We start from the raw sequence: 21509 nt of genomic DNA, 5'->3' as shown, positions 1-21509 counted from the left end.
TGTCTATATTTAAGCAGTATATTTGTATATATCCTTAACCCTAACATGAACCCTCCCTCCATCTCTCACCCTTCTTATTTAGGAAGAAATTGGATACCAGTCTCCTGGAGTTTGTTGGAGTTATGGGGGAGCTGAGATTAGGTGGAAATTATACTTAGTAGATATACATAGGTTAAGAGATTGCTATGAAGAGGGGGAAGAAAATATGGCAGAAATGGAGAATGATTCCCATTTTTTTACAGGGTATGACTGCAGAGGAAGGGTGCCATTTATTCATTAGATGCAGAATGAAAAACAAACAAAAAACCAGCGTCCAGCAAAATGTTGTTTGTAACATATCAATTTTGTGGTTCAGGAAAATCATGATGACAACTAACTTTTCCAACCACCTCCTCAATGAGAATAATCCCCTCTTCAATTTTATTAATCTTAAACCATCTTCTGCGAGAGTTACTGGAAAAACAGATTAAGCTGTTGGGATCATGACTGTATATGGGCAAGATAATATTTTTTTTATTTCTTTAAGTCCAGAAAAACTCTGCTGCAATTTACTTATTTTTAAAAATTAGGTAATTTCCTGACTAGAAGCATCATAATATTAGAAGACAGACATCTGTGATTTTAAGTTTGGGCACTGTTCTTGGTTATATGTGGTGATCTTGTGCAAGCAACTTAAACTCTATGAGTCACAGGTTTCTCATCTGTAAAAGTAGAATGCTAAAACTTCCCATCCCTTCTTTTTAAATTTTTTTAAAATATATTTTTATTGATTTCAGAGAGGAAGAGAGAGAGAAAGAGAGAGAGAGAGAGAGAGAGAGAGAGAGAGAGAGAGAGAGAAGCCTCAAGAATGAGAGAGAATCATTGATCATCTGCCTCTTGCATGCCCCACACCAGGGAAGGAGCCTGCAACCTGGGCATATGCCCTGACCAGAATTCAAACCCTGACCTTCAGGTTCATAGGTTGACACTTCAACCACTGTGCAACACCAGCCGGGCCCGTCTCTTCTTTTTTTTATGATATGTTTTTATTGGTTTCAGAGAGAGGTAGAAAGATCAATGTTGGGAATCATCCATCCCCTGCCTCTTGCATGTGCCTTGACCAGGAATCAAATCATGACTTCTGTTCATAGGTTGATGCTCAACCACAGAGCAACACTAGCTGTCTAGCCATCCTTTCCTTAGAAGGCTATGTATCTAAGGAACTGAGAGATGAGGCGTGTTTATAAACTATAATTTATGGTATAAATGTTTTAAATATAATCATCATTATATTTCTTTCTTAAATATATAGCTCTTTCTACATCAAATAATTAATAGTGTATTAGTGTTTAACAATTATATAAATAGGCATCATCTTTGATCTTTGGATACTTTGTTGCTTTAGAAAGCCAATAGGCCAATTGAGTGCTGCATGTGTGTGTGTGTGTGTGTGTGTTTGTGTGTGCGCGCACGTGTATGCATGTGCATAAACAAGAATATTTTGAAATTTAAAAATATGCTTTAAATGTGGTATTTGTGATCCAATTGATCAATATAACCATCATAGAATATATTGATTATAGTATGCCCAATTCAAAATGAAAATGGGAAAATTATCTAGTGTAAAGTAGCATGTGCTAATGACACATGTAGAGTTGTCCAAAGATACCTTTGCTAATGTAACACTATTGGTGTCACCAAGTGATCATAAAGAATACTTTTATCTGCCTTTTACTACCTTAAAACCACTACCCATTTCTTTAAGTTTTTACATTTGTTATTCTTTCCTGAAAACAAGGAAAATAAATCCTAGGCAGTTTTCTTATATAGCAATGCAAGTATGACAAATATCACTAAATTGGTTCTAATCCCCCAAATTTACATCAGTAACTTTTGAATCTGAGCTGGATACATCAGGTCAAGACTTCTTGGTTTTCCTTTTTCCATAAATCCTTCAGTTTCTTTCCCCTGCACCTATACTCCCTCATCTGTACTTAGTTGAAAACAAAAGTTAATTTAGAAATGCCCATGTCAGCCTATTTATCTACCAAAGTCAAATATTGAATGAAACACACTTGTATAAACAATAGTGGCCTTTTCCTTGTGCAGGGTAGGATGTAGTCAATCATTTGGCAATTTGATTTTGGCACACTATGAACTATTTATTTGTTAAGCCCCGTACTCTGAGCTGCAAAAGCTTGGAGAGGATTTTTTTTTTCTTTTACAGGAAACTATTAAATTTACAGGACCTGATGTTTATTTCACAAACTTGTACTACTATATTGATAAATATTTAATGGTACTGAGCTCAATGGCTAGTGCCTTGTACATTTCATTTAAATGATGTTTTATTACTCTAAAAGTGTGAGTGGTCCATTGAAGAAAGAAAAGAAGGGAGGAAAACCTTTGCAAACAGAGATGACATGGAACTCAATTTCAATTTGGAGCAAAGAGAGGAAGAGGAAAAACAACCAACCAAATAATATTTTTGAGGTTTTTGACAGATTATGGTCTAGCAAAGTTTCCATTCAGAAAAAAAAAACACATCTGGAAAACTCTATGAAAAATTTCAGAATTGTTTAAGCTGAAAACCCTTTATAATGCCACAGATTCATAATTATTTTGAAAGAGAAATCTAGACAGGTGATGATATAAATTATGACGTTTTTACAAATGTTTTTGTCTTAGTTTATTCAGTGGGGGATGGGTGGGAATAAGAGGAAAAAGGGATGTCAAATGAGAAGCAATTTCTGTAATAGAGAAAGTGGGTATTTGAGTAAATAAATAAAATGAAATAGCAATCATTGAATGAAAAAGGACACTCTGGTTGTGTTTATAAATGAGAATGAGCTTATAAATAAAAAAATAGAACCCACAGTAAAATAAAAAACAGATTTTGTTTTAGTAGCTGGTTGCTTTAGAGTTCAATACAGTAGTTTTCACATTTTTAATGTACGGGGACCCCTTTTAGAAGCCAAAAGGTTTTAGAGATTACAATATAGTTAAAAACTATCATTGTTTGAGAAAATTACTAAAAGCTAGTGGAAATTTACTGACACTTCAAATACAAAAAACACATACACCACACAAAACATTGTCACAGCAGTATAAGAAAGCAAATAAAAAAAAATAACACACACACACACACACACAAATAAATGAGGTGGTACATATACACCAAGCCAGATTAAAGAGACATGCCAGGCAGTTGACCAATCTATAAAGGACACTAAAAAAAACACTGAAATAAATATAGTTTGCCAGTCAACTCTGACTTGTTAAGTTCTTATTGAATTGTAAATTGGTTCTACTTCTCTGCTTAGAGTAGGTAGCTCCCTCAAGTGGTAATCTTACAGCTCTTGTCAAGGGCCCCAGGCCCCACTTCTACTAAACACATATTGAATGATTAAAAATATAGAGGTTTAAAGAGATGCTAATATCAAGATTCTCAGGAACATCAATTTCTCTATCCAACAGAACATATATGCATTGACAATGATAATGTTTTAGACCACAGTATCTTGTATGCATGTGGAATCAAAGATTCTTTGGACTAACCATTTGCCCACTTCTGATGGACCTAGAGTCCACAGATCAGGAATAGCTGAATTACTCAATAAACTCTCCAGATTGCAATGGCTCTCAAGGTCTCAACCACCCATCTTGGTCTTGATGTCAACACTTCCCTTGGCCCCATTCGTCATGAGACCTAGTTATGCCCGAGTAGTTAGCCTGAGATTCTCAATGGCTCTATACTAACACCTTGCAATAAATCATTCCTCTCATGGGTAGTTTGAGTGGGCCTTGACCCTGCTTCAAAGAGCCTTAACTAGGTCACTATTTCGGTCCTTCACCCACAGAGCCACTCACCTAGCAGACTGTAATGTTGGCTTTGTGCTTGTGCCCAGTCACATTGAAGACAAAACTTAATTCTTCAATTAGATTTCAGCTGTCAGATTCTCTCCAGGGGTCACAGGATGCTTTTCTTTCTTTTGTTTTCTTGTCTTTAATCCCAATTCAGTTTCTACCTAAACTGAATTTTTGTCTCTTTTCCAAATCATGTAGATTCACTTTACCTCTTACTGGGTTTGTGAAATCAAAAGTGTCCTAATATGTTGTCACTTAAGAGCAGATTTGTTACTCTAAATACAAATGACATATTTAAAAGGACTACCATACACATTAGCAAAGACAGGGTCCTGGCTTGGGGGCCTCACTAGATTATCAATCTCTTGAGAATAGTTTCTACTTTTTGCTATGGCTACATCGGCACTGATGTTTTAGCTGCTAGATGCTAGCATCTGGGCATAGAGACGCATCCATGATAGTGAGTTCAGAGGGATGATGTGAAGATGATTAAATGATATGTAGATCATTAGGCCATGGTTTTTCCAGTTAGTATGTCTATGTTTTATAGCTCCTAGACAATAGAAAAGTTGTCACTCAAAATGTAAATTGGCAACATTTTCATAGGAGAGTCCAAACATGTAAAATGATTTTTTTCTTCTCACTGGCAAACAGATTTAAGAAGACCTACCAATTCTAAATGTATATACATCAAATTCATAAAACAGTACAAAGGGAGATAAGGACATATCTATAATCACTGTTGGATATTTAACACTCAGTAATTGAGATAATACAGACAAAAGCTTATATATAGAAGTAAAATTATGTATTTAAATTATAATAACATGGCCAAACAACTTGAAATATTTGATATTTGTAAAATACTCAATCCAATAATTATAGAATGCATATACTTTTTAAATTATATATGGATACTAAGATAGAACATGTGATCTGCATTTTAAAAAAATATTATACTTCAAAAGATTGAAATTTTGCAGAGCAATTAAATTAGAAATCAATATATAATATATATTTAAAAGTTTAAATATTTGAAAACTAAACAGCCGGTTATAAATAGTCCATAGACAAATAATTCATAAGAAATAATATACAGTGGGGCCTTGACTTACGAGTGTCCCGACTAACGAGTTTTTCGAGATACGAGCCGTCTCTCAGCTGAATTTTTGCTTTGAGTTGCGAGCTAAAATTCAGGTTATGAGCCAGCTTCAGATACCCTACAGCTAGTTGACACAGCGAACATCACAGTGAACGCCACAACATCAGCCCAGCATCACGTGTCTCACTCGTTCACTTTTTGATTTGACATACGAGTAATTTGAGTTACAAGCTCCGTCACGGAACGAATTAAACTCGTAAGTCAAGGCCTCACTGTATAATAATGAATTGTAATTTGTATATAGCATACCACAATTTGTGAGATGAATATAAAGGCATAGGCAAAGTACAGTCCCAAAGCCATATCCAACCAGCCACCTAATTCTGCAAATAAAATTTCATTGGAATACAGCCACATCATTCATGTATCATCTATGGCTGCATTTGCACTATAACAGCAGAGTTGAGTAATGGTGACAATGACTGTATGGCTTACAAAGCCTAAAATATTTATAAACTAAATCTTCACAGAAAAGAAAATTATTGGCCTCTGATATTAAGCATTGGTTAAATGCAAATAGTTTTAAGAGTTAGAGACCCATCCCTCTCTATTTTCTGCAAGTATTTGTATAACTTTTCCATGATGTTTCTTTTTAAAAATGTTTGATAGAATTCACCAAAGAAATATGTTCCTGAAGTTTTTTGTGAAGAGTTTATGATATTATATTTATGATTTTATACTGTTCATACAAAAGACCATTTGAATATGGTGATAGCTTTATAAAAGCAAAGCATCTATGATTCCATCATGTGTCTAGCTAGCTGAACAAACAAAAACTTAAAAAAAATAAAAAGCATAATATGTGTAATTTGGCATTTAAAAAAAAAAACACAGAAAACCAGGACATAGCCATTACAATATCATATCTGTGTAAAAGCCCCTTATTGGTTTGGGCAAATCTAGTCAAAAGCTTAACCTCATTAGCATGTAGATTTGTGTGGCTTTTTGGTGAAATGCACTGAAAAGGATAGAGGGTACTGCTTTGGGGTTTTTGCATTAAGCTCCAGCTGGGCCCAGCAGACACTGTCCAATAGATGATCTCCAAGTAATTAAATGATATCCATATGTTTGCTCATGTATAGTCTTCTAATATGAGTTTTGCCTTCTCTTTCCAAGCCCACTGCTTCTGACTGTGCTGGCTCTGTGCTTAGTGGATACTTACATTGGAAAAAAAATCAAATATTCTACAGCTAAATGATTCAGAAAATCATAATATACCTACAATGGTCAACTTTTCTCATTTGATCTGCAAAACTGAATCCTTCCTAAGCATGATACCAATAGATTAGTTTGAGGTTAGAGAACTCTCATTTGGTTTGGGGATTTTGAAAACAGTTTAAAGAATAAAATTGTATGAAAAAAAACACATTTCATTAAAAACTAAGGGAAAATTAGAGGAGCTCTGTATTTCTCAAGAAAAAATATAGGCATCCACTGACTCTTTATAGTAAAATGCATTTTCTACTTACAGAGAACATACTCAATGTTAAATCTGAACATCTTATTTGACATGTCTTCAAGAACAGTATGACTAGTATTTAGTCAGCACTTATGGGACTAGATAGATTTAATAACATGTAAAAGAGCTATTGAAATATATGGCAAGAAATGTTATATCAAAGAGGTCGCAAATCAGAGCTTTTATATATAAAGGACATAGACTTCAACATTATCCAAAATCTATGTACAACCCCCCTCTATTTCATGCAGGGACTCTTGTTCAACATCTACCTGTGGTCAGTTTAAGAACTACAAATTGTCTCTTTGCTTTATACCAGTGGTTGGCAAACTAAGGCCCAGGGACAACCTAGCCTGCCACCTGATTTTGTAAGTGAAAAGTGTTTGGAACACAGCCATGCCAGATTACTTTTGTACTGTCTATGACTGCGTTGGCTCTACAAGTCAGAGGTGAGCAGATGTGACAGAGATGGCATAGCCTAAAAGCCAGGTAATATTTACTATCTGATCCTTTACAGAAAAAGCTTGCCAATTCCTGCTTTATGCCTATGAAATAATAAAAAGAGCACCACCTAACTGAATCCATTATGTATCCATTCTTTGAACACTTACTGATCATTTACTGCATTTCAAGAATGTTATAAAAAAAATAGAGGCCCGGCGCACGAAATTCCTGCATGGGTACGGTCCCTAGGCCTGGCCTGCGATCAGGGCCATCTTCTCCAGCTGCTGGCAGCTGCCCCCCTCCCCCCACCCACCCCTAGTTCCCATTCGCCATCAGGCTATCAGGGCCTGAGGGCTGGGGGCAGCTCCTGCATTGAGCGTCTGCCCCCTGGTGGTCAGTGCACCTGAGTTATTCTGTAAAAGTGACCATGTCATAGCGACCAGTTGTTCTGCCGTTCGGTTGATTTGCATATTACCTTTTTATTATACAGGATATCTACAAAATGAATAAGACACCAAAAATGACTCTAAGGATCAAATGTTCTATCCAGAGGCAGTTATGAAATTAACAGCTACAATGTAGTGCAATGGATGCTAAAAGAAACAAGTTTATTTTAGCTGAGAGAAGAGAATGAAGCAACGACTAGAGAAGTGGGGAAGGGATGCTATTTGATCAGCATCTTAATGTAAAAACACGAATTCATTCACAAGATTATATGAGAATGTTATTCAGACAGAAACTGATGCATATGGCAAATCCTGGAAGAGTGAAACATCATCTTATGCAGAGGGGCTATCAAGTTTAAGAGTTAGAGCTGGGACCATGGATCTGTAATAGTAAATAGAATTGCACAGGCAGATTGGGGCTTGATTCAAGAGTTATGGGGCATCATTGGAGCAATTGAAGAAAGGAAACTGCATGGTCACTTTTACAGAAAAACTCGGGCAAACATTTAAGAACCGACAGAAGTGAAAAATATATAAGATTAGCACTTCACATTTGCTGGCAGGATTAGAGATCAGCAAGGATATTAACAAAGTCTGTGGAAGTCATTAACATGGGAACGGTTGCAAAGAACAGCATGATTAGAGAAATAATATGGTCTAAAATTTAGCATCCTGAAAAAAAGTAGCCAGTTATAAAAACCATCAGTAACATATTTGATATTGGGAAGAGATCCTTTGATAGTAGACTTCATAAAAATTTTTTATAAAGGCTTGGAATTCTTACCATTTGCAACAGCATGGATGGAACTGGAGTGCATTTTGCTAAGCAAAATAAGCCAGTCAGAGAAAGATAAATATCATATGGTCTCACTCATTTGTGGAATATAATGAACAACATAAACTGATGGAAAAAAAATAGAACCAGAGTCAGAAGCATCGAACAGACTGTCCAACCTATGAGGGAAGGTATGGGGGGAGGGGCTAAGATATCAACTGAAGGACTTGTATGCATGCATATGAGCATAACCAATGGACACAGACTGCAGAGAGAGGGGTGAGGGCATGTGCTGGGAGGGGTGAGGGTAGCTGGGCATGCATATGAGCATAACCAATGGACACAGACTGGGGAGAAAGGGGTGAGGGTAGCTGTGGATAGGTCAATGGGGGTAAAAGGAGACTTAGGTAATACTTTAAACAATAAAGAATTTAAAGTAAAAATACATAAATAAAATAAAAATTAGAAAAGGGAAATAAACTGAAGTGTAGGCAAAAACACACTATTTATATTTAAGGAGGGATGCATTATAGGCCCCAAATCAGCAACACAAGAGAATTTCTAGGTCTTTACGGAATATTGCTAAAACTGTTAACATGATGTTCCACTTAATTCCATTTAATGACAAAGTGCATTCTTTTAGGAAAATAACGTTATTGACATATTAATGGTAAGAAGTCAGATTTATGGTGTTTTCTGGTATTGGTTATAGCGTTATTTTAAGTTATACATATTAATTCTCTAGTTCCCTTGTCATTAATTCTCTAGTTCCTTTGTCATAAAATACTCTTATTTTTTATTATTCTTTACTTTTTAATAAGCATGAGTCATTTTATTTTTAACATTTTTATTGACTTTATTGGGATTCAATTGGTTAATTAGATAGTTTACAAGTGTACACTTATATAATAAATCATCTGTATATTGCATTGCGTGTTCACCACCCATGATCTACACATGCACAAACACCCAGCCATGCCATCACCCTTGTTTATTAGCTTGGCACTGCATGTTTAGTACTAGGCAATTTAAACTATATGGTAAAATTATTCAAGAGTGCATAAGCAAAGTTATTTGGCAGAGATCTTACACGTGAGAATGAGACTACATATGTATTGTTTTATAAAGGTTTCAGGCCAAAACAATCACTAAAAATAGAAAGATATCTTATGGAACTTTTCGCTTATGGAGGTATAAGTTCCTACCCAAATGTGTAGGATTTGTTAATATTCTCCAAGTTTTGTTTTACAATCAAATTTTGAATGGCAAAAGGAGAAACAGGAAGGAGAGTTGGAAATGGTATCTGAAAAAAACTGTTTTGAAATCTCATATAATTAAATTAAACATTTCCCTCCTCCCTCTCCAAAAAGAGAATAGATAAGATTAATGAGAATATTAACCGAGGAAGAATATTAGGATTATTTTAGTAGAAAGTGATAGAAACCCAACTTGAACTGATTTAGGCAAAAATAAATAATTAATTAAACACACACACACACACACACACACACACACACACACACACACACACACATTTTTAATCAGGCTTATTCATTATGGAGAAGTCATCCATAGATCTAGATATATATTCCCTCAAAAAAAGGAAAATTCCTTCCCAATAACTTTAGCCAAATTAACCCAAATTATTTTGTCTTTTTCTCACACCACACCCTAAACCAACCATTGTGTACTGATCTGAAAGGAGACAGAAATCATTTGCCCTTGAATGAGTCTGAAGTGATAACAATTAACATATAATAACTCTTTAAAGTTTCATCAAGGTGTTACTTTAGCCTTGATTCTCTATTTATTCATTTGTTGATCATGTATTGTTTTACTGCTACTTGGTGCAACCCCTTCTTGGATAGAAACACCATGGTGAAGAAGCTGTCCCTGGCTCCAAGGATCTACCCATCTAGTAGTGAGAAGAAAAGGAGGTAGTTAAATAGAGGCAGTCAAGCCCAGGGTGCCCTGAGAACAAAAGAGAGAGCCAAGGAGAGGAGGCAGAGGTTGTCAGGATGGCCGCCCAGAAGTAGAAATATCCAGATTGAGACTTGAAGGGGAGTAGGATTCAGCCAGGGTAGAAAGCAAGCTGCAACAGACAAAAGGAAAATATAAAAATTCTTGGCAGTGAACCTGACTTACAGGGAAGGGTAGGCATGAGGCAGAGACGGAAGCCACAATGGAAGCCAAAGCCAGGCCATGAAGGTTGGAAAGACCCTTCCTCATTTTAATTTGGACTGGACTTAATTTTGAGGGAAATTGGGATGAATGGAATAAAAGTTGGTAGAGAATCATGATCAGAACTGACCTTTAGAACAAAACCTCTGCGATATGCAGATTTTTTAGAGCATCTATTTCAATTTAATAGCAGACATGTAGAGAGCTAGAATGCTTCATTTCGACCCAAAGAATGGACAGAGTCAGAGCAGGCACAGTCCAGCTACCCCTCCACTCACTGTGTAACCACACCGGACCTCAGGTCGTTGCCTCTGTGTGAGGGGAATAACAGTATCTCCTACTTCATAGGGTTGTCCTGAAAACAAGTGAGCTAATGCAATGCAAAAGCCCTATGATAAAGCCAAATACAGAGGAACTGCTCAATCAATTACACTGCTGTTATTATCATTATTATTTTGAGTGATTTTTTTCAAGAATGCTCAGAGGCATTCTATTATGTGAAGTTTTATAGATACTGAGATTGTGTGGGAGAGGGAGACAAAACGAGAGAGAGAGAACAAAAGAAAGGGTAAGAATGAGAGAGACACATTTGTCTCAGAGAATGGGTTTTCCTTTTTTCATTCGATAGGAAGAACTCTACAAACTCTATCATAAATAAGCATTATTTTTACAGTTAGCAAAATGTAGCAACCTCCGGGGTGAAATGAAGCAGCTGCTTAACAGAGCACAGCTTCCCTGCAGGGGGAAATGTGTACTTTAGTCAACGGAAACCATAGGTACCAGTGTTAATCAAAACATGTTTCAGGTAAAGATCATAATGTGTGTTTTCACAGCATTAATTAAGAAAGCAAATGATTATCTGGAGGCAAATTAAAATGAGGAAATTGTTTGTTTAAAACTTCTACGGGACAACCATTACCCATAACTAGTCTCATAGAATCAGAGAGGAAATAAGGGATAGGAGAGAAGCAGATGACAGATACACACAGGGATGTAAGTTTGCATAGTTTCACGATTTGCACTAATGAGAGAATAGACCCTTGGTTTTTTAAAGCAAATCAGGGGAACATATTGATAATTCGCGTTGTTTTCTACTCCCCAAAGAATCTAGCAAATATGATTTTGATATAATGAGACTTCTTTAAGAGAGAAATGTATTCACCCTGGCCGATTGGACTCAGTGGATGGAGCATCAGCCTGTGGACTGAAGGGTCCTGGGCCCTGTTCCAGTCAGGGGCACATGCTCAGGTTGTGGGCTCAATTTCCAGTACAGGGTGTGTAGGAGGCAGCTGATTGGTGATTCCCTCTCATCATTGATGTTTCTGTCTCTTTCTCCCTCTCCCTTCTTCTCTGAAATCAATAAAAATATATTTTAAAAAAGAGAGAGAAATGACTTCAGTCAAAATGTTAAGGAAATCTCTTCTTTCCTTTTTTCAAACTATTTTCTACATTCCTGTTTGTGTCTGTACCACAACCATGACATAGGGATAGAGGATGAGACTCCCCCCTTTAAATGAGATGGCTAAAGACTTTATCATAAACAAAGTAGTGGTGTATCGTGTGGAGTGATTTGAAACATGTCCTCAGCCCCCAAATATGCCACCAACACACCTGAAGTTCCTCTATGCTGGTGGGCTATACAATGGCTGTCTGGGATTTCTTTTTGTTTTTTAGACTAAAGTTGTTTTGGGGGATGATACAATTATCCCTTGGGGAAAATATAATAATTAACTCCATAAGGCAACTGATTTTATTAGATCCTATTCCTGTTTTGCAGAAAAGTCTGAGGGAAGTGGTGGGCAAACAGACAAAGGAAGAAATTAAAATAGAGAAAAGACCCAGAACCAAGAAAACATAGTCTTTGGGAAAGAGACACTACTCCCTCCTTCCTTACAGGGAGAGATGCCCAATTGGGCTCTTCTCAGAACACATTGAAGATGGAAGCGAGAGCTTGTTTCTAGATCACACAGCTTTTTTCTTGCCATGCCTGTTAAAGTATTTCATACAAGCAACTGGAGTTGACTTCAGAGGAAACCCTTAAATTCAAAAATCCCAAAGGGACTCTCACTCTGCTCATTAAGGCCTGATTTACTCATTCTTTCTGATTGCTTGACTTGCAAAAGAAATTTGTCTTTGCTTCTTTCATATTATACTTGACCCCCTTAAAGAAACACTTAAATTATTATTAATACCCTTCATAGTTTTGTGCTAACTCCCACATATTTCATCTAAGTTTCCCCTTTACTTTAATTCGTCTCTGTTTTTCCATGTCACTATCAGCTCCCATTTTGATTGATGTTTTCTCCAAGGGGGTCACACAGGAACAGAAGTCAAAGGTGACCTCCCTCCTCCAAAGGAATAATCTAACTTTGAATTCTTCTCATCTCTTTAAACAAATACAATTGGTCAAGTCCTCTGCAAATTTACAATGATTCCCACCATCCTCTTGTTTCATGAAGCACGCCACATTTACAAATGTAAATGAAAGAAAGAGTAAAGAATCTAGAAAGATCATCGAGCTCCATTTGGTCATTTTCAGCTGGTTAGAAACAGAACAAAGGCTTCCGGTTTCTAGGGTACTTGTCTGAACTAATACACAGGACTGTAGGAATGCATAATGCAGATGAAAACAATAGGAAAAAGGGTCAACATGGCCACCTTCCTTCTCTGAATCCTGACACTTGGACTGGGCAGGGATCCACCTGCTCCACCATATGTCGGCACAGCAGAGAACTGACGAGCTCCTCTCTTTGACCTTCTGGGAGTCCTACCTCAGATGGGATGGAGCTGAAGGCAACAGCTGGCATGCAGATGTGCCAATTCACCCACCTTTAACCAGCCTGGGCAGAGGCAAAGACATCTTTGAATGTGTACCCAATTCCATGTGGTCAATCAAGAGCCTCTGGTCTGTTTGATGTCTCTGGGACCTTTGTCTTTCCTTTGCTTGCAGGCTGATGGAAACCGACTGAGGGGGATTTAGATGTGGTGGGGGAAAAGAGAGGGTTTGAGACTGGGTCAGTATACAAAGTCAAATCAGATGGATAATGGGTTGTGTGATCATCCTGAGCTGCTGGCTTAGAAAGCAGTTTTGCAAATATACATATAAAGGAGTCATCTCATTGAAAGAAAATGAGGCAAGACCTGGCAGATGTGACTGGAAATTGCTATGAACTACATAACACAACACGGGAGGCAAAGTTACACACCCAACACCCACTGGAGAATGAGCAGAGTCATTTTAATGTATGCACATAACTTAGTTCATATTGTCTTACACCACGTAAGGCAAAAAGCACATGTAATGTTTATCTTATCTGCAATCCTGTTGCTGACTGAGAGATGGGTAGGCTCACCAGACTGAAAGCTGAAATATAATATCAGAAACAGGCCACTTACAGTTTGTATGTACTTTCAGATTTAGATTTGTTAGAGGAAAGTAATAGTTTTTATCTTTTCAAACTAATTACCCTAAAATGGATTCAAAAGGGACTTGGAAAGTGAGTAAAATATAGCGCAAGTTAGACTTTGATGCCAGGATCCACCATCTATGTTTTGTTCTAGTCTCCACTCAGCTGCTGACCCACCACATCACCCCCAGCGTTGACTAGGGATTTGCTTAACCCCACAATTACTTAGTGAGACTAGAAGGCTGTTCCCTGGTGCATAGGAAAGAGTACTTCTGAGCTGCTATCTCATGGTGAAATTGATTAGTTACAAAGCTCCCATGGGTGATGTAGAATCTCCACTTTAATATTTTGCAATTGAAAGGAGAGATTCTATAATAAGACGAAAAGCGATTTTCACTTGTTCACTTAATTTCTATTAATGGCTTTCTAAAATCGTTAATTTTTTTGTAAGAAACATTTCAACATGGGTTGCATGTCATTTGATTTAAAAAATCCTAAACAGAGATTTTAATTTAAAATTTTAAAATAAATATAATATTTAAAAATCAATAACAGGCATGTATTGCAAAATATTTTAAAAAAAACAATTATAAGGAAAAAACACTTTTGTACAACAGGGTATAAAATTAGATGCAAATACAAATACTCAGGGAAAAAATACTATAATGGCTAATGCAATAGTTTTACTAAATCATCAGGACATATCAAAGGGATTAAATATATTGCACATATATATTTATAATTTAATCTGATAGTAGTTCCTATGAGTCATCTTTATACATTCCAAACATGTAATAATTTGTTTTTATCTAATCAGATACTTGAAAGTCTTAGAAAGATCTACTAAATTAAACTTACATAAATTTAACCTACACAGCCCACTCTCTCCCACTGTCCTTGTTCATGCCTCAGATATCAAACCATCTTGAAGACAACACAAACAGAAATGGAACCGCACGGCATGACGGGACCTTCGTTGTACATGGCTGGCTCCCACTTAAATGAGAGGAAAGAATGCATAGCAATGTAAGTCTATAAGCACAGCTTCTGATTTAGTCCATGAATTATAGATGCACTTCTGAGGGGCCAATTCCCTTATGGTTTCTGATGCAAAAACAGTCGATAAATATCTAAGGCTCTTGACCCGATATGTTAATCAAGCAATGAGGTAGACACATCCATGGCCTCTCTATGCTAAGTTTAATTAATGGCATGTATAGCTGTAGAGTCCCCTTCAACTCCCCTTAAACACTACATAATGGGATACATTCTCCCACAAGGGCCTGGAAGTTTGTGTTTTCTAGTCATGAAGTTTTGTTCACTATTGTCAGGTCAGCACATTCATTTCTCAGCACTCCCAGTTCCCAACTGCTATTTAAGCTCTTAGTTCATTGAGTTCATCTGTCATGAGCCTGCTTTAACATGCTTGCCAAAGGCTCTAAGAACTATTCCCACTCTGCTATTTCTTTGTGTTAATGAATCACTTTGAACTAGTCAGATATATCCTCACCATTGAATGGAATTCCTCATGTTCAATGTAACAAAACCAGGCCGAATGCTTTGCACCTGCTCGCTCGGCGACATCATCTGTTCTTTTGTGAGATGTCAAGGGTATCTACAAGTCTGGGGAGAAGCCTGCTTGCTTCCTCAACATGATAAGGTATGGCACGAGGCCTGTGTGTAAAGATGTCAAGGCACATTAGCAAAATGAATAGGGAGAACTTATATATTTTAAAGCTATTCAGAGTTCTGAACTTGGCTTTCAAAATCCACTATTCTCTTTAATGAGATTACAATTCTGATCATTATGATTGTGATTAATTTAATATTAGATTTCTCTAGAATTCTTCCTCTAAATGGGGGTAACTCTGGTCCAGATGAGATTTGTTACTTCCATTTAGATTACAATTCTGATCATTATGATTGTGATTAATTTAGTATTAGATTTCTCTAGAATTCTTCCTCTAGATGGGGGTAACTCTGGTCCAGATGAGATTTGTCACTTCCATTTGGCATATCATTTATAAACTTAAAAACTATAGTTCCGTTTATTTGTTGTTGTTTTGTTTACAGGAAGCATCTCAGTGTCCTGTTTCTGCATAATCAAGAAATATGTCTAATTTAAGTCTCAAACAGGAATCGCATAATCCCAGAAAAAAGTGGTCTATGCCTCTCCAGACTCCGTAACAGGGCAGAACCACAAGTCATACAGAAAATATACGTATATTCAGACTTTAATCCAGTTCCTGAAGTCGTTACCAGGAATTTGCCTAGCTTATAGGAGGGACATGATACTTTCTCATAAGAAACAAATCATTAAAATCTCAGTCATTTTGACTTAAATCTCAAGATAAAGATTTGGGGTTTTGTTATATATTCTCATTGTGATCAGGACATGCTCTTTTGACTATGATTATCAAGATCTGGAATAAAGTCTGTCTGTCTACTTCCATAGTAGTTTACCCTTTTACAGTTTCCTCTTTGACAAACTGTCTTCAGGGGCAGAAGGGACAAAGGCTTGGGTCTGAGTGGTGCACACACATCTGGGTAACTGTTGATGGGTCTCACTAGACCAGTGATGGCGAACCTGTGTCACCTCTGACACGCGAACTCATTTTTTTGGTTGATTTTTCTTTGTTAAATGGCATTTAAATATATAAAATAAATATCAAAAATATAAGTCTTTGTTTTACTATGGTTGCAAATATCAAAAAATTTCTATATGTGACACGGCACCAGAGTTAAGTTAGGGTTTTTCAAAATGCTGACACACCGAGCTCAAAAGGTTCGCCATCACTGCACTAGACCCACCTGTGGGAACCTGGCAAAGCTAGACAGTGCTGACAGGTGCAGTGATGACACACTTGTGAGTTCCTTAAAGTAGACGGATAGCATCATGACCACCCATACATATTCATTCATTTATTTTATCAAACATTTTTTTCAGCACTGACTCCGTACCAGACTTTGAAAGTTAAAACACCAAGAAGACAGCAATGAACCAGACAGGCCCAATAATCTTCAAGGGGTTCTCTTCTACCAGCAGCCATCTTGCTCAGTCTTGAAGAAAATGCCATTTGCTTTTTTCCATTTTCATTCACTGAGCATTTTGAGCCCTTTCTGTTATTTATAGAAAGATTGAAAGCTGAAAATGTAATCCAACAGCATTTACTGCTAGTATAAGCAAAACACTATGGTAGGTGTTTTACGGCATGAAAACATGGCTAAGATTCCTTGGGTGCACTATATGATGAGAGATAGGAAAAGGAAGACACATATGTAAGTACTAGAGACCTGATGCACAAAATTTATGCGAGAGGGCATTTTGAGCCCTTTCTGTTATTTATAGAAAGATTGAGAGCTGAAAATGTACTCCAGCAGCATTTACTGCTAGTATAAGAAAAACACTATGGTAGGTGTTTTACAGCATGAAAACATGGCTAAGATTCCTTGGGTGCACTATATGATGAGAGATAGGAAAAGGAAGACACATATGTAAGTACTAGAGACCTGATGCACAAAATTTATGCGAGAGGCTTGGCCCTCGCAGCCCTGGCTTCATCTGGAAGGTCGTCAGATGGTCGTTTTGCTGTTCAGTCTAATTAGCATATTAGCTCTTTATTATATAGGATGCAAATAAAGAGAGCACGGTGGAGGGACAGTCTATCCCTTCAGGAATGGCTGTCACAGGAACAGAGAGTTGGTGGGACTGTTGCAAAACTGTGTAGAGATAGGTTATGGTGGGACCACATAGTAGATCCTTCATGAATAAAAGGAGAACTAGGGAGGGGAAAATGCAGATTGGGGACTGAGTTAATTCCTGGGCTGGAAGTAAAAGTTCAAAGACAAGTTTCAGAGAAAAATAAGGGAAGTTACAGAATTTTATAAAATGTGGAGCAAGTACAGAAAGACTCTTAATGTCATGCATGGCCCTTGAGCACCTTTACTTTTGAAGTTTCCCATCTGAAGATGTTCTAATAGACTTTCTAAATTGCCCTCATCATTCATGGTCCTTCTGAGACCTTACCTACTCCATTTAACCTTCTGCAACTATTGGAATCACGCAACTCCATTTGCCTATGAAAACAATCATGCTTATACAGTTACATAGGCTTAATGCTTATTTGGTTGAGTTTTATCTCCCAAGATGGTAAGCTATTGAAGGAAGTTTTTTCTGTCCCATCTTCCATGGTACATAGCAAGACACACAATGAGAGCTAAATAATACTTATGCTCTGACCAGACAACGTGTCTTAGAGCTACAAAAGTCCCTTGCAAATCCCGGTCAGCAATGACTTTTGTTGACTTATGATTTTAAGACTCTTTAATCAAATCTCTTACCTAGTATTTATCCAGTACTCCTATGTGCATATGCCAAGTACTATTAAAAAGATGGAACACTGACATAACCCTGACCTCTAGGGATGTGACTCAAGATTATTACAAGCATGACCCAAGCCTCAATTTAGAATACCAGACATGTGCCTTATTTCTTGCTTCAATAAATTGTTACCTGTACGTTCTATTATTTGAAAGAACTGAAATAAGTGCAGTATATATATAAAAAGTCTCTTCATATATGAAAATAAATGTACTCACCAGCTTATTTTTCATTTCTGCAATGCAAGTGTCTGAAATTTCAAGGATAAGTCTAATGTTCAGCATCCCTAATTTTCACAGTCCATACTTTAAGATAATGTCAAATCACCCTAGCCATCAAAAAGAACATGGTTTTTTCTTCATGTTTCTAAGTAGAAAAAATATGGAATTTTCCTTTGACATCAAAGCATATTTACAAATCAGCATCTGAAAATGCTAAAATAATTATCCAATAGTTTAAATTTAGGGAGAATACAACACTTCTTTTTTTTCCTGACAGACTGACAGTGTATTATAAATTCCAACCATTTACACTTTAAGGCCCCAGCTTCCCATGCCTGCCAGCTATGTCACAGCCTTGAGGAATTATGGCCATTTAATCAGGGTCGAGCATTTCCATGCTCAACCTTCAAGCAGGGATGCTGTGCCCATGTTTTCGCCGGTGATAGATGAATCTACTTACTCCACCGCTTCCTGCGTGACAATACTTTAGAAGCCTTGCTAAAGTTCACATTTCTCAATATATCAAAGTTTAGCAGCACAATGACCTTCTAATATTAGTTTTCAACTGTTTATAACCAACAGTTCATTACTTTGCCAACACAGAGAGGAAGGAAAGTGGCTGTTGTGCACTTACAGAAAAGGAGGTACTAGGGCTGGAAGTGGGATTGCGGGAAACCCCACAGAGAAAAGTTTAGGAAGGTGCTAGCCTCTTAAACTGCTGGAGTGACGAGAGGCAGTGTCAGAATTACAATAGTCTTACCTGCTTTTCATGTATTGCTTAAAACATGTTTGAGCGTCTTTCATGACATTTTCTTTATGGATATATGGATAATCATTTTTTGTTTGAAATTGTCACTCAGGTGCTCCTCTGGGTCACAGCCATTCAATCTACACCCTCTGGGAAAATCCAGAGGTCTCAATAGGCAAAGCCTATTCTCCTATGCTTGGATTTGGACTCTACTCACATATGTGCTTTCCTGCTCTGGTAGATGGGATCATATATGAGTGTAGCGGAATCCTTTTTGCCACTCAAGCTTAAAACCTAGCACAAAAAGAATACCAAATACTTTATGGTTATTTTTGTGTTTTATTTTTTTTAATTCTATATCCTGATTAGTGCTCTGGGTCTCAATATTCCAGTGTAGAAGTAAACACAACAAGTGTATTGACATGAATTCATAATCACTAGCATTCATGTGCCAGACAATATGCATTTTCTCACTTAACCCACTCCGTGATGTAGTTACCATTATCACCTTCATTTCACAGACAAGGAGACCAGAGATGAAATATCTGAGCTTGTCCACCCACACTATCAGAAAGGTGCAGAACAGGGACATGCCCCACCTCATGCAGCCTTATGTCAGAACCTGTCTCCCGATCACCACCTTATATAAGAGTGTAAGAGTATTTCTCACCAAGATTTAGAAGAAACCCTGCGTAAACCATCCAAAAATTCTTCCCTCCCCCAGGGCCCACTGTGAGCTTAACAACCATCTATGAATATGTGTTTGCATTTTTGGAATGACCCCAAACAAGCTATAATCCCACAGCACCATGTACCTTCAGAAATTCCTCAAAAGGTACTTCCTGTAGAACTAGATTTGGGCCTGTTTATTTCTCTTAACCTGACATCGATTCATTGTGTGTGTGTCCCAGTGTGGTGTGAAGATTTCATCACCCATAGTAACTCCAGTTGACTGAAGGTGGTTACATGGAGGGTTATGTCAGAACAAATTGTGAGACAATGTTAGGGGTCTCCTGCAAAGTGTTGTTACCTATGAATAATGATTGCTGTGGGTACTGGAGATATGAAAAGAGGCACACGTGTTAGTTGTTTGTCATCTAGCTCATAAATTCTTGACACAGAATGTCTCAAGAGTTGAGTGAAGAAGAGAGATCTTAAAGTTCTGAAGGTATTCTTGGACAATTTCCTTTCTGTTTCACTCTTTCCATCATTTATTCTATTATTTTCCCCTGTCTTATGTTAAAGTTGGGAATATCTATAATAGTAAAAGCATAATATGCTAATTAGACCGGACAGCCGAATGACCTTCCGGACAAAGCCAGGGCTGCGAGAGCTAAGGCAAGCCGCTGCGGCTGCAAGGACTGAGCCCCTTGCATGAATTTTGTGCATTGGGCCTCTAGTAGAGATAGGAAAGAGATCACCTGTAGTATCTCTACACATAACCAAGACCCTTGATGAAATCACTGGTAACTTCTTACAATTACATTCTCTCCTGAAGCCTCCTTTTAAATTCTAGTGGGAATAAGTATTACCCTAGGAAATTGTTTCAAATGCAGGTTCTGGATTTTGCTCCAAAAGATTCTGATTAAAAAACTCAGGGCAGATATCACAGATCTGCACCTAAAGGCCACTCCAAGTAACTCTGAGGCAAGGGCTATAATTTGACCAACACTCCACTAAACCCAAGTAAGTTGCCCTCTTCCCCATGAGCTGGGTCAGGATTTGACACCAGCCAGAGCATCTGTTCTCTTTTCTACATATAGGACACCCAGTAGTCTCCTTACAAAGTCACTGGGATATGTTTTAATAGGAGCATTATAATCCTATGTTTCAAAATGAAATTGGAGATGGCCTATTTCTGGGCTCATACGCCACTCTCTGCTCCACATTCTTTTGTGCCCCACTGTTTATTCCTTATCTATTTACCCTTATAAAGTTGCCTCACCTCTTTCCCTCAGAATGCTGCATTAATTATCTTGAGGATGGAATTGTGTTTTATTTTTCCTTTTCTTACTTAGAGTGAGCATACATAATAAGCATTCTTCCATGCTTGTTTAAGAGACTAAAACAGATCAGCCCTTCCTGTCTTCTTCAGCAAGTCCATTCCTGGCTCCCCATGCCTATTTATCTTGGTTATTCATGATGTTGATGAAGATAACAGCAACATCCACTACCTGAGCTCCTTTTCCAGATGCATAATTTCATGTTGTGCTGAGTATTACCTTCGTTCTTCATTTCACTTCTCATAATCTACTGAGGTTGTCAGTGGAGGCGGACCGGAGGAAAGTGGGCAGATGCTAATATGTAAGGTCCTTTCTCATCATGTGGAAAACAATGACCGCTGAACCCACAACCAATCAAACCACATCCCCTGGAGCTGCTGAGTGTAAAGACCAGGCTCTTGGGCATTAATCATTTCCATCCATGAATGAGGAGCTT

The 21509-nt window shown here is 37.4% G+C and overlaps 1 long non-coding RNA gene across 1 annotated transcript; it reads left to right on the top strand.

The window, feature by feature from the left end:
* Window positions 1-15963: 15963 nt before the first annotated feature.
* On the top strand, window positions 15964-20457 carry LOC106726119. The gene is made up of 3 exons (XR_001362134.1): window positions 15964-15974; window positions 19621-19623; window positions 20367-20457. It is a non-coding gene; the product is annotated as an uncharacterized LOC106726119 (long non-coding RNA).
* The last annotated feature ends 1052 nt before the right edge of the window (window positions 20458-21509 follow it).

Source organism: Myotis brandtii, unplaced genomic scaffold (genome assembly GCF_000412655.1).
Source record: "Myotis brandtii unplaced genomic scaffold, ASM41265v1 scaffold228, whole genome shotgun sequence".
NCBI classification, from domain to species: Eukaryota; Metazoa; Chordata; class Mammalia; order Chiroptera; family Vespertilionidae; genus Myotis; species Myotis brandtii.
Note: the sequence above shows the minus strand (reverse complement) of the source record. Positions and strands in the feature narration are given on the sequence as shown.